The sequence below is a fragment of the Symphalangus syndactylus genome, chromosome 7, assembly GCF_028878055.3.
Source record: "Symphalangus syndactylus isolate Jambi chromosome 7, NHGRI_mSymSyn1-v2.1_pri, whole genome shotgun sequence".
NCBI lineage: Eukaryota > Metazoa > Chordata > Mammalia > Primates > Hylobatidae > Symphalangus > Symphalangus syndactylus.
The window spans coordinates 117674022-117697737 of NC_072429.2; the positions used below are offsets into that span (position 1 = coordinate 117674022).

The following is a 23716-nucleotide window of genomic DNA, read 5'->3' on the forward strand; positions in this document are numbered from 1 at the left end:
AGTACATTCAGATTTAATGGTATCTAACAGAAAAGCAGAAGTTGGTGATGAACAATCTATGAAGAAGCTTGAAAGCTAGAGGTGATGTTGACTTTAAATGTAGATATGGTCACTTTATTTCCAAGGCATTGATGGAGTTCTTTGAAGCGCAGTGATTGTAGGAAAGACTAATTTTAGACAGTTCTTTCTTTAATTCCCCATTAGGAAATATATTGGACATTGAATTTGCCTTTCATCATTTTTCTACTCTTCCCTCATTATGAATCTGTCAAAGATGTAGGTCAATTGGAATAATTCCACTCTACTTATCACAGTGATTGGCTCATTGAGAGCCACAGAGGGCTGCATGGAGAAGTACAATTGAACTTGACTTTCAAGAGTAGAATTTCGATAAGTGGAGAGCATGTCATAGGCAAAAGTGAAGAAACAGGAATACGCATGGTTTGTTTGGGAACTGTAAGCAAATCTTTAACTAGAGCAAAATGTTACACTGTTTTTATCTCCCAGAGCTGTCCAGCTGATTAACCTCATTTCTCACATTCAGCGAGCAATTATTGAACAGTGCATAGTACTGCGCTAAGTAATAGATAGGCTTCAAAGCAAGTTGCTTTTGGGTTGAAAAACTTTATTGCAAAGATAAACCCACTGATTTTAGAACTAAAAGCACCTATGAAATAATCCAGCAGAATTCATTGATTTCCAAGTACAGAAACTGAGGCGCCGATAGCTTAAATGAATGGAAGCAGCAGTGTATGCAGAGAGAACTGTAAGTTGTAAGAGCCATTTAAACTCTCACTTTGTTTTCCGTCTCCTGCAAAGTGGCAGTATTAGCGTAGGAAGCTGCTGTTGGGATTCAGGGAGACAGCATAGGCGAAGCACCAGGCACATAACAAATACTAAATTAATTTTCCTTTCATGTTCTCCCTTCACTTTATTGTGAGCAACATAGTGATTTTGTGGCAGAGTTAGAAATAAGAATATATTGCTTTGAACCTACAAGAGTTTCCTCCTGCCCAGTACAGCAGTCCATTGGTAGAAATCCCATGAGAACTAACCTCAAAGGCCTCAAATTTCTCCAAACAGCAACTTTTTTTTTTTTTTTCACTAACTCATTTCTCTTTGTCCTGTGCATATACTAGGCTCATTCTCGCTTTTTTTTTTTTTTCTTTTTTAGACTGAGTCTCGCTCTGTCACCCAGGCTGGAGTGCAATTGTGCGATTTCAGCTCACTGCAACTTCTGCCTCCCGGGTTCAAGCAATTCTTCTGTCTCAGCCTCCTGAGTAGCTGGGATTACAGGCATACGCCACCACGCCCAGCTAATTTTTGTATTTTTCGTAGAAACAGGGTTTCACCATGTTGGCCAGGCTGGTCTTCAACTACTGACCTCAAGTGATCTGCCTGCCTCAGCCTCCCAAAGTGCGGGGATTATAGGCATGAGCCACCATGCCCGGCCTCATTCTCTTTTTTAGACCTGTGGACATCTTGTTTCTAAACACCCACTCCTGCAGGAATGTCTTTCTTCCTTCTTTCTATCTATCCAAATCCTCTCCTTTATTCATTTATTCAGTCATTAAGTCTGAATGGAGTCAGTCAGTCATTAAACATGTGTTGAGTACTTACTATATGGCAGAAAACTGGTCTAAGGTTTGAGATTAGAGTACTGAAGAGAATATTCCTGCTTTTGAGGAATCTAGCTGGGGCACACCCCAGTTGGAAAGCAGATATGTTCACTCCAGGAAAGGTAAGAAATAATGTTGTGAAGGTATGAGTTTAATGCCTTGGGAACACGGGGCAAGGGAAGACTGACTCTACGTGAAGGGGCCTCTGCCATTATTCTACCCCAATTATATATCAATTACCTTTTCTCTGCCTCCTATTACATGTAAAGATGGCCACACACAACAGAACCCATAAGTGTATATTACTGCTTGCTATCATTGTATAAATGCCAGGATGTGGGTATAAGTAGATATATCTAGCCAGAAAGGACCACGACAATCTAATCAAGTAGAATATGTTGATGAGGTACCTCAGGTTTATCTAGAAAAGTGAGTTATGCTCAGGGGTATAGGATGAGCAATTTCTTCACCAACAAACTTTAGAAGGGACCTAATGCAGGGTTTTAAAATCTTGCTTGCATGCCAGAATTATCTGGGGAGCATTTGAAAAATTCAGATGGCTAAGCCCAATCCTAGACTTATAGAAACAGGGTGTTTTAAAATAAAATGCAGGAATATGGATTTTTAGGTATTATATGGTTGATTCTAATGATTAACTAGCAATGGTCAGGAAGTGCTGGTCTATTTTGTGCCAACATTTGCAGAACATTGAGAATATGGAATGAATAAAATACCGTCGATTCTACTCCTGCCTTATAAGACAGGTCTCTGTCCTGGAAAACCTGATAGTCAGGTGGAAGGGATAGGCAAGGAAATATACAAAACCAGACAACATCTTAGAGAGATAGATGTAAAGCGAGGTTGCAACACAGAGATGGAAAGGACCAACTCACTCTTGGGAAAAGCAGGAAGCTTCTTAGAAGATGGCGCATTTGAGATGAGATATAAAGGACTTGGGGGTTTCTCAAATAAAGGGGGTGAGAAAGGACATTCCAAGTGTAGCCTTGAGCCTCCGGTTCCCACTGGACTTAGCCAGCAAGTCTAAGAGGTGCCTGAGTTATAAATATTGGGGCAGTTATACTCTGGGGCCAGGGTCTTAGATGTGTCTGAGGTGGAGACAGTGATGTTCATCACTTATGTCACTAATTTTCACCTGTTTCATATACCATTTTCTTTTCATTCACACATTTCCTGGGTGCCTTTGTACCTAGGAGACATTCTCAAACAGAATTTGCAATGGGAACACACAAGATGGACAAAAATACTCTCGAATTTGAAGCCCAAGAAAAGCTTCCTGAGAAAGATGATGCTAAAGTTAGTCTTAAAAGTTAGAGTTCTCATAAAAATGAGGAAAGGCAGAAAAGGGCTGAATTGTTTTGCAAATATTATACCATGCATGGAGATGAGAGTGAATTCTGTACATGCAAGGACCTTCATGTCCTGTGAGGCTGGACCATGGCTTTGGGTAAAAGATGGTGGCTATGAATCAGCCTGGGGAGGAAGGTATGTTTCAGGCTGTTAAAAGGCTTCTTATGCTCTGCTGAAGTCTGGACTTCATGTAGGCGGCACTGGGAAACCCTAGTTATTTAATGCAGGGCAGATGAGGTCTGATTTACTTTTCCAAAAGGTCATTCTGAGCACACATATATTTTCTTTCTTCAGCAGAATTGTAAACATCCTCTCAACAGACATCAAATCTTGATTCATTTCTTTTTGTTTCACCAGCAAGTGCTTAGCAGAGTAAGTGGCACACATGTTGAGAGGTCAATAGTTAATGGATTCATTAATTGATTGGGAGGTACAAACCCATACTTGAGTGAAGGCTGTAATATGGATAATATGGACTCTATATCCTACGCTGTGGCTAATAGTTAGATATCTCAAGCAATCTTAAGCTGTGCTTCTTAATTTTAACATGCACACAAATCACCTGGGGATCTTGTTAAAACAGAGTTCTCAATTTATTATATCCTGGGTAGGGCCTACGATTCTGCACTTGTAACAGGCTTTCTGATGTTGCTGTTCCTGCTGCTGATTTGGGCTTCCAATTGTGAGTGGCAAGGATCTTAATACTGAGTTGTCTTATTTAGGAAATCTCTGATAGTGGGGTGATTTATGAACTGTGAAAAGTTTTTACAGGGATTTTAGAAACGGAGAAGATCCACCATGAGAGGCTCCTCGTTGACTAAGACGCCATACAGCTCCCTTGGGACTGGTTTTGAGGGCGATGGCAGGTCTTTGATGCCCCTGGGGTAAACATTGATATTATTTGCCTTTAAGGGAATTTCTGATGCTGCTGCCAGTTTCTTCTTTGCTCTGCCAAGTATTGAGTTCCACAAGAAAAATCCATTAGTAACAGCAGAGTTGATAATAGAACAGCAGATAAAGTCAAAGGGCTCTAAAAACAGCATGCTATCAGGGTGTAATTTGTTTAGGCCTATGTAGAATAAAGTCCTTTCTTATGAATTTTCAAGTTTGAAATTCGATTATGAACCAGTTTGTAATTTCTTGATATTTTTCTCTTCTTCCCTGTTCATTTTTACATACTTACTTGTCATATAATGGCATTCTGGATGTCCCTCGGACCTTGCCAGCTTGTAGACACAAAGGCAGCCACATCAGTTAGGCTGAATTCTGCTGGCTTAATGCCACTCATTACTGTGAGCGGGAGCTTGGTTCTCTGACCTCTCTAGTGGCTCTCAGAGAAGCCCCAGGCTATGTTCGATGTTAGTGTAGGTTGTTGCTTACACTTTTTTCATCATCCAGCAATGGACCCCCAATGGCTGCTCCATCCTCATATGGCTTCCAAGAATGCTGCCCTCTCCCTGGCATCCACTCCATGCACGGGTAGGGACATCCCTCCCTTGGACTGAAGCTGACCTTTCTGAGCCTAAGCTGGAAGGCAAATACTGCCCTTTCTGAGCCTAAGCTGGGAGGCACTCAAGGGTAGCAGTAAAAGGAATTGCCTCTGGAGATGGAATGCCACATAACAGCTACGTGATTTCGGCAAGTTGTTGAATCACTCTAAACCGCTGATTTATTACCTGTACAATGAGAATAACTAGAGTTCTATAATCTCAAGATTGCTGAGAAAATCTTGTTGGCACATATAAAGCAATACATGCTAACAATTATTCACTGGTTTTCTCTTTATCACTGTGTCCCAGCCTGAGCAAGCTTTATTTTTATTTCACCACAACACAGCTGAGACCAGTTAATAACATCTCATATGACATGGCTGATGGCTCAGGAATAAGAAGCCAAGATTAAAATCAGAGGAAAGTGCAGCTGCTATTTAATATGGAGACTCTCAGCTGCAATAGCCCCAGGTGTACGCTTCTCGGAGTGTCTTTCAGGGACCTTTTTGCCTCCCTGCAGGACTGTCTTTCTTTGTCAGAAGACACTTTTGCCATAAGTCAAAAGAATATCCTTGAACTTATATCAACTTCTTGGAATTCAAGCTTAGAGATGAGAATTGCCATCTTGGGGTTCATTTCCTTTTCTGGCATCATCTCCTTCTCAGGGTTTTCTTACCCCACTGCCTCTAAAATGATTTTTCTAAAACACACTTATTACTTCACTTCCTCCTGAAAACCACAGATTGTCCCCCTGGCACTTAGGACAGAAAATTCCTATTAGCACAGGAGGCTCTTTATATGTGCTGATCTTTCTTCGTGAGATGCACTTTCCTCCTGTTTTTTTTTTCTTTTTAACGTCCATTGAATGCTCATGGCCCGGATCAAACCTGACTTCCTCTGTGGATTCTTCCTGGAATTGTCTGGCACCCTATATCCCCAAATCTCAGCCAGACTTCCTCCTCCAGGCCCCCATGACACTCCGCACCTTACTGTGTTAACATCATAACATGTCATAATTTTCTTCCAGTCCTGCCTCTCCCATTAAAGTTGTGCTCTGTGAAAAGGGATGCTTTATCTTATTAATTGTAGTATCCAGTGTGGCGCACAGTATCTGGTCATAGGAGTGGCCGGTGAATAAAGTAATATTTACTGGGCATTTTGTTGGCTTCCCTTTCATCTACTCTGATCTGTACTGTAGATCTATGAGATAAGTAAGGCAAGTATTACTCTGATCTCCAGTTTATATATGAGAAAAGGAGGTTTATATATGAGAAAAGGAGGTTCACAGAGTCAGGTACCTTGTCCACAGTCAACTGGGTCAGCTAAGCCAGGTAAAAGAAGATAAATTTGGACTCAGACCTTGGACTTTAATTCCAGTGTCCCCTTTCACTACTTTGTACTGTTTCCTTTGGACAGAAATTAAATCCTGGTGGATGAAGGGGAAGACTTAAGGAAGACAAGACGAGGGACTGAGGAAATGTTGGGGAAGATGAGAACACCTCAGAAACCACAATTGAAGAATTCCTAGGACTCCCGGGTAAAGCTGCTTGGATGTGATACATCCTTGGGCATATTGTTGACTGACTTTTAGACTCGAGGGAAGATACTCTTTGTTTTAAACAAGGTGGATGGAAATGAAGGTGGAGAGAAACACCATGAGAAAGATTTTAATGCAAAGCCAATCCAAGCACCATCTCTTAGAGCCTCATTTCTTTTCAGCAGCTCTCTGGATTGTTCTAAGAGGTGATGGGTAATTTTATAAAAGTCTTAAGCTGTTGTTAAGAGATCTTTTTAAAGCTGAAGGCAAAACAAACAAACATGATGTCCTACAAAGCTGAGAATAAGCTCCAGAGAGAGGGAAGGCAGCAGAAATAGTTACTGGGATGGGGAAAGAGATCGCAATGTACCTTGTCTCAAGCCCTATGAACGCTGTCGCCTCACCCTCTTGCAAAGTCCCGTGGGCAGCCTGAGCTTGGCTGAGAGGGGAGGCAACAGAGACGCCAGGGTGGGAGAGCTCAGAGCTATTTCGGACTCCAGGCCAACATCCACGGAGACCTTGAGTTACGTCATCGGAACTGTCTGGACTTTGGTCCCCTTATGCCAAATGCGGTTTCCAGAAAAAGGATCCGCAGCGTATTTGGAAGCTCATCAACTAAAAGTTGTCTCGTCACTTTCATGCGTGAGATCTTTTCATTTGTGAAGAGCATATTATTTTGCTTAATTATGGGCTGCAAGGAGATGGCATAGAACAGTGGAAAAAGCCTGGGCTCTGGAGTCAGAGAGACATGGGTCTGAATCATGGCTCTGCCATCCACCAGCTACGGGACACTGGCCTGGTGGGCCTGTTTCCTTGTTCACAAACTGAGAATAATCTTGCAATAATTAACTATCTTGGAGGGAGTTTGTTAGGATAAGATGATAAATGCATGTCAAGAATCTTGTTCTGCTATTCAGATATTTAATCATCAGTCGCTGTTATTAATAAAGTATCTGACTTTTCAGTAACATTTAGCACATGAGATTTCTTGTTCACTCTAACAGTATGGGTATAGTGGTATACATAATCTCCTTTTGATTGTGAATACTGCTAATATTAAATTTCCATTTCTCAAAGACATTTTCTTATATAGAGTCTTACTGATGATGATTTTCAGCACCCTGACAGTTTGTTGTTTTTAAATACTTATAGTTTATTTTGTAACCATCTATGCCATAACTAATTACACTTTTTTTTTTTCAAGGAAAGGGGCACATCCAGAAAGGAGATAAGATCAGAAGCCTTTATTTCCACTATTCAGCCACTCACTGCCTGAGACTTAACTTCATTTCAAGTAAGGGGATAATATTTGGCCCCTATGTATCTTACAAGGGTTTTGTTTTCCCTAAGAAAAAAAAAATTAGGTAAGATCATAAGTAAGAAAGGATTTTTTGAATTAAAAATATATGCAAATACAAGTTATAACAATTTTTGTTCCGGATATTTTTACAGTAGATAGAAAAGTTCTTTGTGCTGTGGCCACCTGCCTAATGCTGTTGACTGGCTGGTAATAGATGCCTGGGAGTCATTTTGAGGTTACTTAGAGCCTCTTTCCACCACCAGATGGAAGGAAATTGGGCAACTTCTTGAGTAATTGGCTCTTCTGACTCACGTTTCTTGCATTGTGACCTGGGTGCTACCCAGGATGAGCAAGGAATTTCCTCTCTGGAGTTGTTTAAGGAATAGCCCAAACGTTCAGCTTCATCTTTTTTTAATGCCGCCTCTAACACTACCTGAGCAGCCACAGAAAAGTATTTGCTGCTGCAGTATTTCAAATCAGCTGAAATATATTTTGAGTATGTACTCTGGGAAAGGCACAGAATACTATTTGTTTACTGAGATTCTCTTCAAGGATTTCCATGCCTCCTTAAAGACCTAGTTGGGATGGAGCAATGTATTTAGAACATGATATGAGTACCAACAAGGAGTCAGGAGACACATTTTAGCTGTACTTCTTTATCTTTCTCTCCTTGCTTCATCTGTCTCTGGTTTCCCCTTTTGCATCTCTTCTTTTTCCTTTCTTTCCTTGTATTACTTTCCCTTGATCAATAGACCTGCCATAGCCTTCCCAGACATAAATAATCAGCTTCCTTAGAAGTACTTGGAATGTGAACAGCTGTAGCCACTTAGACCAGGTCTTAGATTCTCACCCCTTGTTGTGTATTGTAATTATCCAGGGAGCTTAAAAGGTACTGAGGCATGGGCCCCAATGGAATCATTATCCCTGAGGGGTGGGGTGGGCCTGGCCCTAGACCTGGTATTTTCAAAAACTTTCAAAAATTATTCTAACACGCAGATTAAACTGGTTGCAGACACTCAAGAAGCAAAAATATGATAAAACTACCCTAAAAGTAAAATAAAATAAGATTTTTGGCTCAAAGTGCAGTAATCCTGTTGTCTGGCCACCTTGTTTGTGTCCTATTCATCAAATAAGTGGGTTTGTTTTGTTTCATTTTGTTTTTTGAGAACCACAGCAAGAAAAATTGGTCATGCCCAGGCAAATCTTCTAGGTGAGTTCTAAAGATAAGGCAAGTCGCCATAAAACACTTCTACAGCTAATATTTGTGGAGAGCATGTTCTGAGCCATGTGTTATGCAGAATACGTTTACTATACATTGCCTCACTTAATCCTCTCAAGAACTCTGAGGCACTATTATTCTTCTGGGTTTACAAATGAAGAAAGAGAGGCACCAAGCAATTGCTTAACTCACTCAGCCCCTGACCACTAGTTAGAAGTGAAGCTGGGAGATTTGAATACCAGCAGGTAGACTGCAGAATCTCTCTTAATCATCATGTTATATCTCCTTTACACTGTGACAGTTAAGATAAAATTACAAAAATTCACAAGAGCAGTAGTTCTCAATCTTGCCTGCATACTAGAATTGTTGGGAGAGCTTTGAAAAAAAATCCTTTGCTCAGGTCATATCATGAACGAATTTAATCCATATCTGATATGGTTTGGCTGAGTGTCCATCGAAATCTCATCTTGAATTGTAGCTCCCATAATTTCCACGTGTTGTGGGAGGGACCCAGTGGGAGACAATTGAATCATAGGGGCAGTTTCCCTCATACTGTTCTGGTGGTAGTGAATAAGTCTCACGAGATCTGATGGTTTTATAAGGGGAAACCCCTTTCACTTGGTTCTTATTCTCTCTGGCCTGCCGCCACGTAAGACATGATATTTCCCTTCTGCCGTAATTGTGAGGCCTCCCCAGCCACATGAAACCGTGAGTCCATTAATCCTCTTTTTCTTCATAAATTACGCATTCTTGGGAATGTCTGTAGCAGCGTGAAAATGGACTAATATCATATCTCTCAAGAATGAGACCCTTGGGAGACCGAGGCGGGTGGATCACTAGGTCAGGAGCTCAAGACCAGCCTGGCAAACATGGTGAAACCCTGTCTCTACTAAAAATACAAGACTTAGCTGGGCATGGTGGCGTGTGCCTGTAATCCTAGCTACTCGGGAGGCTGAGGCAAGAGAATCACTTGAACCCAGGAGGTGGAGGCTAGAATGAGCCAAGATTGTGCCACTGCACTCCAGCCTGGGTGACAGAGCGAGACTCAGTCTCAAAACAAAACAAACAAAAAATGAGACCCAAGCATTTTAAGTGTGCCCCAGGTGACTCCATGTTACAATCAAGGTTCAAAACTACTGGATTAGAGGAATGAGAACAATACAGAGGAGAATCATCAGGGAAAGCTTCATAGGTGAAGTGTTGCCAGAACTTGGCCTGTGGCAGGCAGAATAATGTTCTCTCTGACCCAAGATGTCCACATCCTAATTCTTGTGACCTTTAAGTATGTTAACTTCTATGAGAAATAGAAAGTAAGATTGCAGATGGAATGAAGGCTGTGAATCAGCTGACCTAAACTGGGAAATTAGCTTGGATTATCCAGGTGGACCCAATGTAATCACATGGGCCCTTAATGGAAGAGGGAGACAGAAATGAAAGAATCAGAGTTAGCGGCTTCAGAAGGACTTAGCCCAATATTGCTGACATTGAAAATGGAAAGTGGACTCCAGGAATGCAAGTGGTCTCTAGAAGCTGAAGAAGGTCAGGAATCAGATTATCACCCAGAGAGAGTAACCAGAATGGACACATTTTGGCCAACATGATTCTAACCCAGTGAGACCCATTTTGGGCTTATGACCTCCAGAATTATATGGTAAAAAAAACTGTAGTGTTTCATAATGTTATTTGACAGAAAATAAGAAGGTATATTTTTAAGAATTTGTGTGAGATTGTCAGTGTTAATCAAGAATAACTGGTTGAATTAAAGGTAGTGATGATTTTGGAGCAAAAGTATTGTTAAGGCCACTGTTCATGGAAATTTGTTTCAGCAGGAAATTAGTACAGTGGCTTAATAAAAGGGGAGAATTTAGAGAAAATATATGATGAGAATGAAAAATATGCATTTAGCTACAGATTCGATTTTCTGTTGAAGCACAGTGTGTATTTTGGAGAAGTACATGAAGCCATTGATAGCTAAGCAGAAAAATGTGGTTATAAGAACAGAGGAGGCAAATGTACTGGAGTTTACTAATAAAAATTAAGGTATGCTGTGGATCGTATATGTACTAGGCACCTACATACCTGCTCTATGGAATCCCTCTACAATGTAGACATTTGTAACTTGCAGTTGAACCATGATTCAAACTCAAGCCTTCTGGACTCCAGAATCAGTGTTCATTCCAGTTACCACACTGTGTGCTTCTCCTCATCGCTAAGACCATTTGGAACTCTAGTGATTTTTCTTATCTCCCTTAAGCACATGGCAAGGAACTGTGATCTCATAGAGGACCTCATGGTGCAGAGACAAAGGGTTCTTGTACAAATTTCTTAGAGGAACAATAAGTGATAACTACGATGTTTAAAGAAAATTGACCTGATAGTTACGTGCAAGAAGGATTGTAGTAGGTGAAGCTAGAGGCAGGCAGATCAGTCAGGAAGTTGGACAATAACTTAGTCTCCTGAGGGTTTGAACTCTGAGTGGCAGTGGAAGTGGGAGTGAAGAAGAGATGAATTCAGGAAACCTTGAAGAAATTCAACTGAAGGGAAAATAACCTGCTTGAGAAGGGCAAAAGAATGGCATAGTCAAAGACAATTCCAGGTTTTCAGGTCTGGCAAGATGAAAAGATATTTGGTGGTGTCCCTGACAGAACTGGGAGTGTTGGAGAAGGGAAGAAGTTTGGGGGGGGTCAGATGGTGTAAGGTGGTATTATGTAATAAAAGGTATGCCTGGCCTCTGTCACTAGTTTCTGGCATGGAGACCCTAAATCCTTGGACCATCCCAGGTGATGAAGAGTGTCTTTGTTATGCTAATAAGATAACTTATGATGGACCCGTAGATGATTTTGAACAGGGACTGGTCAGCAGAAAGACTAATAATGTTGATTAGAGTATTGGAACTCTGAATTGTCCTGACTTCTGGGGAAACTGAGGACTGGAAATTGAATTCAGTCATGTGGCCGATGACTTAATCATGCTTGTGTAATGAAACTCCAATAATAACTAAAAGGTGCAGCTTCCTGGTTGGTGCACACATTATTGATGTTCTGTGAGGGCAAATATGCTGATTCTATAGGAATAGGGTATGGAAGCTTTACATCTGGGAGCCACCCAGATCTTACCGCTATGGATATCCTTTATAATAGAATTGTAATCACAAGTATAATGCTTTTCTGAGGTCTGTGAGTTGTTCTCATGAATTATCAAACCTGATGGGATTGTGGGAACCCCCAATTTGTGGCCAGTCAGTCAAAACTGTGGTGGCCAAGGGACCTTCTGAAACTTGTGGCTGGCATCTGAAGTGCAGGCAGTCCTGTGAAGAATTTTGCCCTTATCTGGGAGATCTGCACTTACTCTGACTAGTTACTGTCAATTAAATTTTAGTTCACTCACTTCGGGGTGGAAACAGAATAGGTGAACGTTAAGATGACATAAATTCCTGTCTGTGGGCAAAACTCAGTTATGTGAAACCGGTTTCCACTTAATACTAAGGCAAAAAAAAAAATCAGAGAAAATTAACTGCAACGTTTAAATATTCACTTCTTGATTTCTGATTGACCTCTCTGACTTCCCCAGTGACTTTCTGGGCCAATGTGATGGAATAAAACATCAGGGGTTTTAAAGACAGAATTGAGTTCAAATTCTGTCTTTGTCACTTACTTGCTGTGAAATAGCGGGCATGTAACTTATTCTTTTTGGATCATAGACCCTTATCCTAAAATGGGAATATTAATGTCTAATTTGTAAAGCTGTTAAGAGGATGAACATAAAAAGTAAGCTCTTGGTACATGAGAGATGCACAAAGAATGTTATTTTCTGCTGTCCTCTAAGATTATTTCCAATTGGAATGGTTCTTTCTGAGAGAGATTCTTTTATCTCGATTTATCAAAAGGGAGTCAAAGTGATTGATGTGGCTTCACTGAGCTTTCAGCGAACTCTCTGACTTTGGGGGATATGCTAACTCATCCTCTCAAAAGTCAGTGGCTGTTAGAGAGTTTTGTTCTAAGAACAGTTTTACAGTAATTGCAGAATTTGTAATCTCTGCCATGCATGTGAAGAGAGAACATCTCTGCAATGCCTGCATCAGCTTGGCACCACATTTGTCACTGGCTAGCTGAGCTACAGGTGTTTTGTGAATGATCTCAATAGCACCATTGCAATTGTCATACCATATACTTAAGTGATGTTTTCCAAAGAGACCAGACAAGTCTGAAGCCCAGAATGACAGCCAGGCCCTTGGATTTGTCCTTGTATCCTCAGCTGTCCTCTCCTTACTTGCCTTTCTTCCACTTTGTGGTGAGGTGGTTACAGCTGTGAACCAAATAACTGGCATAGTTATCTTGAGGAATGCTCCTGAATCATCACCCTCAAAATGATTACATGAAATGGTTGGGCACCATCTCTTTTGTGAATTTATCTCTTGTGAAGAAATGTTTTTAATACCTGCTGTTACTGTGAAATACTGTGATAGAAACTTGTAGGGAATGTCCAAATAGGCTTTTGAGGTTTTATTCTACCTATTAGGCAGATAGGGAGGCTGAGCCACAAAGTAATCAAGTGACCTGCCCAAGCCACACTATTTAAGAGAAGAGACAGGATTTGAAATCAAATGTCTTACTCCGAAGCCATTTTTGAAAGACTGTAACTTATTTCTAGGTGGAATCTGCCTCTGTTTTCTTTTTATTCTCAGACTCTATCTGAGTTTATTTTTTCTAGACAATTTATTATGACTTTTTAATTCTTTAAATGTAGCTTAGTCAACAGAGCTTATTTTCAAATTGTTTGGAAATAATATAGTACTAGATATACCAAAGTGCCAGTCTGCTGGCTTTAAGGTTTTTTTTGTTATTGTTGCTGTTTAATACCTAGTTTCAAATTCAGGGTTTGGGTTTAACTGAAATTTATTCTGGAGGTTTCAGCAAGGTTTGCTTCTTTTGCCATCTCCTCTTAGTAAGCAAATCCTAGAGATTTTCCTTGCCACAAGAGCTTAATGGCAGAGAATATCTTGTCACCATCCAAGGCATATCCTTTTGAGTGATATATTCTTCTGGCTAGAGAGAGAAATCTGACCCAGACCCCACAAATAGCAGATTTATATTACATTTAAAACCATTACTCCGAGATTCCTGGGTAGGAGATTTCTGTTTTGCAGAATTTTTACTTTTTCTCTTTTGACTCTTGATGTCATCACATTTCAGGGGTTATACTTGACTTCTGAAGCTTAAATCCAAAGGTATAATCAAAATACATAATTGGTAGTATGTATAAAACTTGAGATGGTTGGGACTAAGAGAGTAGGCAAACGTGGTGCCCAGTCTAAGCAGTAAACAGGTGTACAGGTCCCAATAAATGGGTGGTAGGTGTCAGGGGAAGTCAGCTGCTAAAGCTGTTAGGATTTAATGAAGTGATAATGATGTAATAAATGAGCAGTGGAGGTCAGGGAGAGTCAGCTAATTGGGTCATTGGGATTTAATAAGATGATGTCTATAATTGTCTTAAGTGTAGGTCTGTGCTCCTTGCAATTTCTCAATAAATGACATTTACTATGAGTACCAAAGTCAATGAGGGAGCAATAGCAAATCCTTACAAGATGAATCAGTAATCTCTTATTTTTTGACTTTATAAACATTGCTTTCTAGGAATCTAGCTGGGCCAGAGTCGGGGGCTAAAAGGAAAGCATTTAATAAATAATGTGATGATGATGATTATTTTCATTACCATACCAAAAGTATAGTAATGGTTATATACCAATGGTAACTTTGGCATTTAATCAAAGTTACATGCCATATACTGTTGGTATATTTAACTTTTGGTTAAATACCAAAAGTATGGTAATGGAAATAATATGGTATCAGGTAAACTGATAAGTACAATGTCAGATTATAAAGCGCAACAATAGATGCATACACCCAAATAGGAAAGACTTGTTTTTCACCACCTTTATTAAGAGAAGTGCAAAGTTAAATGAATCTTATTTGGACTGATGGGTTTTAAGTTCTACTGCTAGATGTGTAATTTAATTTCTTGCAGATTTATCTGGATCCTTAAAGATAGTACAAAATGATAGTTCCTAAAATTGCCCAATAAGAATCCCAGCAACCCACTTCTGACCCACAGAATCAAAATCAGCTTGGAAGATAAATTAGTAATCTGTTGAACAAAATCCCAAATGATTCATATTATCAGTTAAGTTTGAAAAACACTGGGCTAGTTTTAGCTAGAACTGGGTTAAAATCTCCCCTGCCATGCTGTAAAATCTCAAGAGAGGGGAAGTTTTTACTAGTTAGGAAGCCATTTTCTCCCAGTCCCAATTCCAGAGTAAGAGCTATGGGTTCCACTGGCACACACGCTCTGTTTCTTTGTCTCTCTGTCTGTCTGTCTCTCTGTGCATGTGAATGCTTGTGTGTGTGTGTGTGTGTGTGTGTGTGTAATCAATATAGTAATAAGATATTTAAAATTGTTAAATCCCAAGTTACCACCCTCCAAGATGGTTTTGGGTATGGCTGGAGCAAAGTAGGAGGAATGAACAGATGACCTCATTATCTCGTAGAAACCTATGATTCCATGAAAATGATACAGGTTTTATGCATGATCTGCCCTGTTTACCTCGAAATGTCTGAAGTTGGTGAGTCACAAAAAACCAAAATTGCTATAGAAATGCCAGTTTGGAAGACATCTTTGTTTTAGTTAGAAGGATTTTTGTGGAAATATGACTTAAGCCTTTGTGTCTCAAAAGATGAGGTGTATTTCCCTGGGAAAAGACTCAAGAAAACCCAAGGAAATGGAAGATTTATTTTCTATTAAATACTTGGAAAAAGACAGAAGTCTCAATCCATTAGTCACAACCAAATGCCCAGTGATGAAGTTTCTCCTCTTATGACTCTTCTGGAAAGATTAATGGCTGTTTAATCTGACCCTTCCTTTCCACTCTGTGCTTCCACCTCCAGTCTGAGTTGTCTGTTTACTCATGACAGCTCTAATAGTCAACCACCTGTTTTAATTGTCTATAGCTTATTTCTGCTCCGATCCATTCTACACCCCGTGCCAAAAGAATCTTTCAGAAAAGCTGCTTTACAACTAATATCAACTTCAATAGTTCCCATTGTGTTTATAGATAAATATTATAGAATTAAAAATTCTCAGGTGGATAGTACCTCACAAATCACGACAGCTCCTCAAACCCAAGGATCTGTGTCTGACATTCAAGGCCTTCTTATGTACTCCATATATTAGTCAGGACTCTTGTTTACAAGAGAGGGACAGAAACCGGCTTGGGTAAAAAGGCAAATTCAAAATGATTCACAAAACTAAAAATGAGGAAGAAAAGCTATGGCTAGAACCAAGGGCCTGAACATTAGGATTCTTTGCCTGTCTCTTTTCCCTAGTTTTAGATTTCTCTCTCTTTGGCTCTGGCATCCTTAGGTTCAACATCTTTACATCTTTTCATTAAACAGAAAAATCATTTTTAAGTAATTCCAAATGTACAGATCCTAAGAAAGGTCTCTGATTGATACACACACACTCATACACACAAAATCATCTCTATACCCATGTGTAAATCTTGGGTTAGAGCTGGGGAAAGGTTGGGAATTATCAGTCCCCATTGGAAATATATGGTTAAGTTGAGAGGATGTGAGAGAGCAGTTTATTAAAAGGCAAAGGTATTTAGCAAACAGAAATGAAGGTTTCTGGAAAGATAAAGCAATTTACTTTTATCGACTACAACCCACAGTATATTATCAATCAGCTTCTATAAGCTTATTTTATACTATTCATTGAATTTTTTTTTTTCTTTTTGAGACAGAGTTTTGCTCTTGTCGCCCAGGCTGGAGTACAACGGTGTGACCTCAGCTCACTGCAACCTGCGCCTCCTGGGTTCAAGTGATTCCCCTGCCTCAGACTCCCAAGTAGCTGGAATTACAGGCACCTACTAACACGCCCAGCTAATTTTTGTATTTTTAGTAGAGACGGGATTTCACCATGCTGGCCAGGCTGGTTTCCAACTCCTGACCTTGTGATCCACCCGCCTCAGCTTCCCAAAGTGCTGGGATTACAGGCGTGAGCCACCGCGCCCAGCCCTCACTGAATTTTTATACAAACCACATGGATCTAACCAGTGTTTCCCCAACATGTTACATACATTTTTCCTACAAGACTTAGCTGAAGTTACTGCTTCTTGGTCTGTCCTAAGGTTGAGAGATGACATTTGATGACTGTGCCCTGTTTATACAACTCAATTGGCACTAAGCACATACCATCTGGTACTAGTAAACATTCTTTCATGTGTATATCCTGTTTCCCCAACTAGATTATAACGATCTTCAGAACAGATGTATTTAAACTCAGGTAGAGAGAGAATTGCTGCTAGCTATTATTAAGGTTAAATCCCTGTTTTATAATTTCCTAGTTTGGGAAAGAGAAATTTGAAACATAACAGCAAGGAAGTCATAAAAATTGGAGCATAGTTGTATTCAACACTGACAATTGGAATTACACTAATTGAACAGATAATAGCCATTGGGAACCCTTGATCAAGGTAAGAGAATAGTAAAAGCTTGTCCCTCAGATTGAGTTGAGGCGTTAATTAAGGAAACAACTCTGAAGGGACTAAGTGTTTCAGAAAGGAGATATTTCTGGGGCTATTGAGCTCCACATTGGTGAAGGTCTTAGAATTCTCTATCAGAGCATGCGTTCTCTCGCTCTCTCACTCTCGCATACACACACACACACACACATTCGCACACACAAAATCATCTCTATACCCATGTGTAAATAACTTCTGTTTGAGAATAATTTTACACATTACAAATTAAAACAACCTAAAACTCTATGCTCTTGAATGTAGTAGTGGTTTGCAACTGTATCTCTTGCTTAGAACTGGGTTTAAAGTACATTGTCTTGAGTACTCAAAAACCTTTTCAATAACTAACAAATGAGACTTTCAATATATGAATCAAAAACTGAAGATAGTCTATTGAATAAGATAATGAAAATAAATAAAAAAGAGTGGACTTCATAAAATGTTTTGCTAACACATCTAGAATAAAGACTTCAATAGCGTTTCTTAGTTTTGATATTTTAGACTGTAATATTCATAAAATATTTCACAACTTACATAGGTTTCTAGATGAGCAAGAGGACACAGTGGATCTGAACTCATGGAGATAATTTTAGCTCCAAATCAATCTTTTACATCAAGTCTTTAAAAGATGAAATTGACTTGATATGCTCTGGCTCCCACCCTGGTATATATGAAACTGGAAAGTGTAGACAGCAAATATTAGTGATGTTCCCAAACTAACGACAGAAAAGAATCAAATTCAAGTTCAAAATCATGACTTTCAAAATCTCATTGGAAAACTGAGGTCACAGAACGAATAACTGGCCCCAAATCTAAGGGACAGTGACTCTGGAGAGAGAGGACGTACAAATGAGTGCCTATCTGAGATTGATACAACTGGACACGAGTAAGAAGAATTCAGTAGACTAGCTGAAAAATCAATGTGGGCCTAGTGTGGGTTGGTGGAACAGTGTAGATATCCCTGGGTGTTAGAAAAACTGGGGGAATCTGTAGCCTTTTGCAGGATGTTTCTCCATTAATCCATTAAGTACTCAAAGATCAGAAAGAGCAATGCAGTCTTTGAGAGCAGTCGCCCTGCACGAGAGCAGCAAATCTCACTCAAGAGTGTTTAATCTGTGGAGGGAAAGCAAAACTACTGACTTTAGGATATTGGTGACCACTCATTGCAGCTGAGGAAATGGAACAGGATGGAAGAAATAAAAGTATATTCCTAGGAAGAGCAGCCAGATTAAGTACAGAGCCCACAAATACAGCCAAGAGAAAAGCAGGAGAGCTGAAAATGCCACATACCCCAGGGAAACAGACATACTTAACACAGTCTTAATGAGAACAACAGAGACTGTACCTAACACCCTTCACTGTGAAGCTAAGAAGCTTCCAATAACAACTAACAGCAGAATACCATTGAGAGAGGGATAGGAGAAGAACAAGAAATGTACAAAGAGAACCTCTTTGATGCACAGTTCAAAGGTAGATCTAAAACTCAGAATCAAGTAAACATTGCTCTGATATACATCCACCACCCTAGAAATAAGCTATCTATAGGAATTTGAAATCTGCGGTTCACTGAGTATAACCATAGCAACAACAACAAAATCATAAAACCTGTCCAATTTTCACTTGGATTAAGTCAAAACCCTCCATTAAGGTTCTAGCAGGAGGAAAGAAAGGCATGCCCATTGCCAAGTATAAAAACTATCTCCCAGACTTTCCTAACCCACCAGACTTTTAACAACAACAACAAAAATATGAGGCATACTAAAAGGCAAGAGAAAAACCACACATTCCCAAGTAACCAAACAACCACCAAATACCTTCAAGACTTACTATAAAGCAAGTGTGACTAAGATAGTGTGGCATTGGTGAAAAGATAGATTTAATAAGTTAATGGAACAGAATACAGAGCCCAGAAATATACTAGCACAAATTTTTTTTTTTTTTTTTTTTTTTTTGAGACGGAGTCTCGCTCTGTCGCCCAGGCTGGAGTGCAGTGGCGCAATCTTGGCTCACTGCAAGCTCCGCCTCCCGGGTTCACGCCATTCTCCTGCCTCAGCCTCTCCGAGTAGCTGGGACCACAGGCGCCCGCCACCACGTCCGGCTAATTTTTGGTATTTTTAGTAGAGACGGGGTTTCACCGTGGTCTCGATCTCCTGACCTCGTGATTCGCCCGTCTCGGCCTCCCAAAGTGCTGGGATTACAAGCGTGAGCCACCGCGCCCGGCCTAGCACAAATATTTCAATCAATTTTTGACAAAAATGCAAAGGCAATTCAATGAAGAAATGCCAACCTTTTCAACAAATCACACTGGAACAATGGGCCATCCATATGCAAAAAGAAAAGAGAAGAATTTCAACATACATTGTACAAAAATTAACTCAAAATGGATCCTAAACCTATATTTGAAATGTGAAGCTATGAAAAAACAGAAGGAAATCTGTGGGTCTGTTTATGAGTATATAGATATGACACCGAAAGCACAACTCATTAAAAGAGAAACTGTACCAACATCTAAAACTTTTGCTCTGTAGAACACACAGTAAGGGTATTAAAAGGTAAGCCCCAGATTAAGCAACTATGTTTGTAAATTGCACACTTGAAAAAGGTTTTGTACCCAGAATATGCAAAGTACTCTTAAAACTCAACAATTAGAAGAAAATAAACAATATAACTTTAAAAATGCACAAAAGATCTTGACTGACATTTCATCAAAGAAGATATATAGATGGCAAATAAACATGAAAAGATGCTCAACATTATTAGTATTATGTAATAAACTGTCCCCAAAATTTATATGTTAAAGCCCTAACCCCTATCATGTATTTGGAGATGGGGGTATATGGAGATAATTAATTTTAAGTGAAGTCATAAGGGTGGGACCCTAATCACAGAGTGCTGGTGTTCTTACAAGAAGAGAAAGACACATGAGAGATCTCCCTCTGCATGTGCACAGAGGAAAGGCCATGTGCAGATACAATGCGAAGGCAGCCATCTATAACCAGGAAAAGAGGTTCTGCCAGAAACCAAGCCTGAAAGAAACTTGACCTTGAACTTCTGGCCTCCAGAAATGTGGGAAGTAAATTTCTGTTGTTTCAGCACCCAGTCTGTGGTATTTTATTATGGCAGCTCCAGTAAACTAATTCAGTTAGTCATTAGACAAATGCAAATTAGGAGCACAATAAGATTCCACGAAACAATGTTAGAATGGCTAAAAAATAAATAATAAAACTTGGCCAAATGAGGTTCTGGCAAGAATGTAAAACAATAAGAACTCTCATTTATTGTTGGAAAAGCAAAATAGTACAGCCAAGTTGAAAAAGAGTTTGGCAGTTTCTTATAATTAAACATAAACTTATCATATAACCCTCCAATCTCATTCCTTGGTATTTACCCAAGTGAGTTGAAAATTTATGTTCACATAAAAATTAGTATGCAAAATTTATAGTAACTTTATTCGTAATCATCTCAAATAGCAAATAACTACGATCTACTTCAACAGGTGAGTGGAAAACTGAAACAATGGTCGTCTAATGGAATGTTACTCAGAAAGATAAAAGAGCAAACTATTAATTCACATAGCAATATGAATGGAATCTCTAATGCATTTCACTATGTGAAAACAGTCACGAAAAAGGCAACATATTGTATGATTCAGTTTATATAACATTTTAGAAAAGGCAAAATTATAAGAATGGGAAACAGTTCAGTGGTTGCTAGGAGGTGATGGAGGGGGCAGAGACTAACTACAAAGGAGCTACCCAGAGATATTGATAGGGTAATGGAACTGTGATATATGACAATATGTTGGTGGATACATAATTTTATGCTGTTGTCAAAACCATTGGTTTGCCACAAAAAGTATGTAATTGTATGCAAATTAAATCATTCAGGGTATAGGGGGATTCTCCAGGGTAGAATGTAGACTGTAAGAATTAAATGTAATTATTTCAATATATGATGTAACTTCACAGAAGGGGTGAGGACAAAAGAGTTGGCCCAAGTGACTTTGAAAAATGTTTTGAATGCATACTGTAAAGCTGAAGACGAAAAGAACTGTTAAATTATACTATATTCTAGTTGATAAATTTGTTTCTCACAGGGATACCTGTTAGAAAATCTGAAAATACTTTACATGCACCTGTGGTTAACAAATACATAAATTACATATAATGTGAGCCATGTTTCTCACTCTCAGAAGGATGACACAAATAATCAGGGGGAAGGAGAGTGAAGGCTAGAATGAACCCAGTGACTTATATAGCTGTGTGTATTATACAGAATATATATGTATATAGATATAGAAATAAGTATGTGTAAACATGCATGGGTTAACATACATATTATTTACTAGCTCTGTCTACTGAAATGGCCTAGAAGCAGTGATACCTCAGTAGCAAAGAGCGTACCTAGCACCTGGATTGTGGTTTTTAAATACCATTTTAGAATAAAAAGAAAAATGCCTGGTTCTAGGGTTGGGGAAGAGGAAATGCAAGATGAGCATGGAGAACCTAATAGTGCCAGAAAACACAAAATGCCCAAGAAAATAAGGATGGGCAGGGGCATATTGAAGGGGCACAAGAGCCAGTGGCCAAAGCTGAAACAATTTGAGCAACATAAATTGTGATATTATTGGAATGTAATCCAAAGAATAACATTAATATTCTTGAGTCCATAAGCATATAAATAAATGATTGACACAAATCGGCAGAAGAGAATGAAAGCATTTAAATGTAGGGGGCATGAGGGAAATGGAAAATCCCCATTAGAAACACACAATAACAGTTGCTGCAGGCAAGATTGATTGATGAATGCTAAAATTAGTGGAAGAATCTTTAAGGAGAAATGGTTTTTTCAGAGCCTCTGAGAATCTCTTCCCTAAAGTGACTAAATCTGTGGTAGTTTTAATATATTACCACAAATTCCTTGATATCTCTTTCTCCAATATGAAGAATTTGATTTTCCTTTCCTTGAATGTGGGCTAGATCTAACGATCTAACAAATAATTCTAATGAATAGAGTATATAAAGGGAAAAATAGTAACTTTACAGTGGAAAAACCTGGCAAAACCATTTTAACCAAGTCGTCACGTTTAAGTTAACATTAACAGTAATTAGTCATGCTGATATGATTGGCCCCCTATCGGATGCAATGAGAAGAGTTATGGATTTCACAATATTCCTTCCCAAACCCATAATCTCAGTCTATTCATGAGAAAACATCACAAAAACAAAAGTTGAAGGATATTTTACAAAACAGCTGACCACTTCTCTTCAAAAAGCGCCAAGTTGAAGAAAGACAACATAGACTGAAAAACTGTCACAGATCACAGGAGACTAAGAGGTGATGACAAAATGCAACATGGGCTCTTCATTTGGTCTTGAAACAGAAGATGAACACCACTGAAAACACTGGGAAAATCTCAGTAAAGCTGGCAGTTTAGTTAATAGTGTTAGACTAAGATTAATTTCTTGCTTTTTTTTTTTTTTTTTTTTTTTTTTTGAGACAGAGTCTCACTCTGTCACCCAGGCTGGAGTGCAGTGGTGCGATCTTGGCTCACTGCAAGCTCCACCTCCCAGGTTCACGCCATTCTCCTGCCTCAGCCTCCTGAGTAGCTGGGACTATAGGTGCCTGCCACCGCACCTGGCTAATTTTTTGTATTTTTAGTAGAGACGGGGTTTCACCATGTTAGCCAGGATGGTATTGATCTGCTGACCTCGTGATCCGCCTGCCTCGGCCTCCCAAAGTGCTGTGATTATAGGCGTGAGCCACCACGCCCAGCCAATTTCTTACTTTTAATAAGTGAATAATGGTTATGAAAAATGATAATTTTAGAGGAGGCCAGGTAAAGGGTATACTAGAAAACTATTTGCTGTCTTTTCAGTGATTCTGTACATCCAAAATGAATTCAGGATTAAATTTTTTTAAAAAATAGAGGCCAGGCGTGGTGGTTCACGCCTGTAATCCCAGCACTTTGGGAGGCTGAGGCAGGCAAATCATGAGGTCAGGAGATGGAGACCATCCTGGCCAACATGGTGAAACCCCGTCTCTACTAAAATACAAAAAATTAGCAGGGTGTGGTGGCATATGCCTGTAGTCCCAGCTACTCAGGGGGCTGAGGCAGGGGAATCGCTTGAACCTGGGAGGCGGAGGTTGCAGTGAGCCAAGATCATGCCACTGCATTCACCCTAGCCTGGTGACAGAGCAAAACTCCGTCTCAAAAAAAAAAAAAACCAAAACAAAAAAAGGGACTGGCATGATATTTACAAATTTTATCTCCCTTGGAAGAGAAGTTCAAGGTAACCTGAACCCAAAGGAGCAGCCAGGGAGGCCAATCAAATAAGCATTTGAATAATTTAGCTTTGATGCCATAAACTTTCAAACTTTTCTTAAACTTTGCAGAGTTGTGTAGGCCATTTCATTTTCTGCAAAGGACTTTGAGGGAAGAACTGGAGCTGCTGAAGGGAGAATGAAATGTGTTAGTTAACTCTTGGCCTTCTGTTGCTACTATCAGCATGTAATTTCCACCACTTTTGTCATGTCCAATATTGCAACACTGGGAGGCCTGTTATGCAGGTTAGAGCCTCTTGACTTCACTTTCACTTTTAATTTTT

General features: G+C 39.5%; 1 protein-coding gene across 1 annotated transcript in view; it reads left to right on the forward strand.

The window, feature by feature from the left end:
* COLEC10 (collectin subfamily member 10) overlaps positions 1–23716 on the forward strand; it is a 507785-nt gene that overhangs the window by 285434 nt on the left and 198635 nt on the right. The window contains exons 4-5 of the transcript XR_008659071.2: positions 5894–6014; positions 7219–7316. The gene's annotated coding sequence lies outside the window, so the exon portion shown is untranslated. Of the gene's footprint in view, positions 1–5893; positions 6015–7218 lie in introns of the transcript that reaches the window.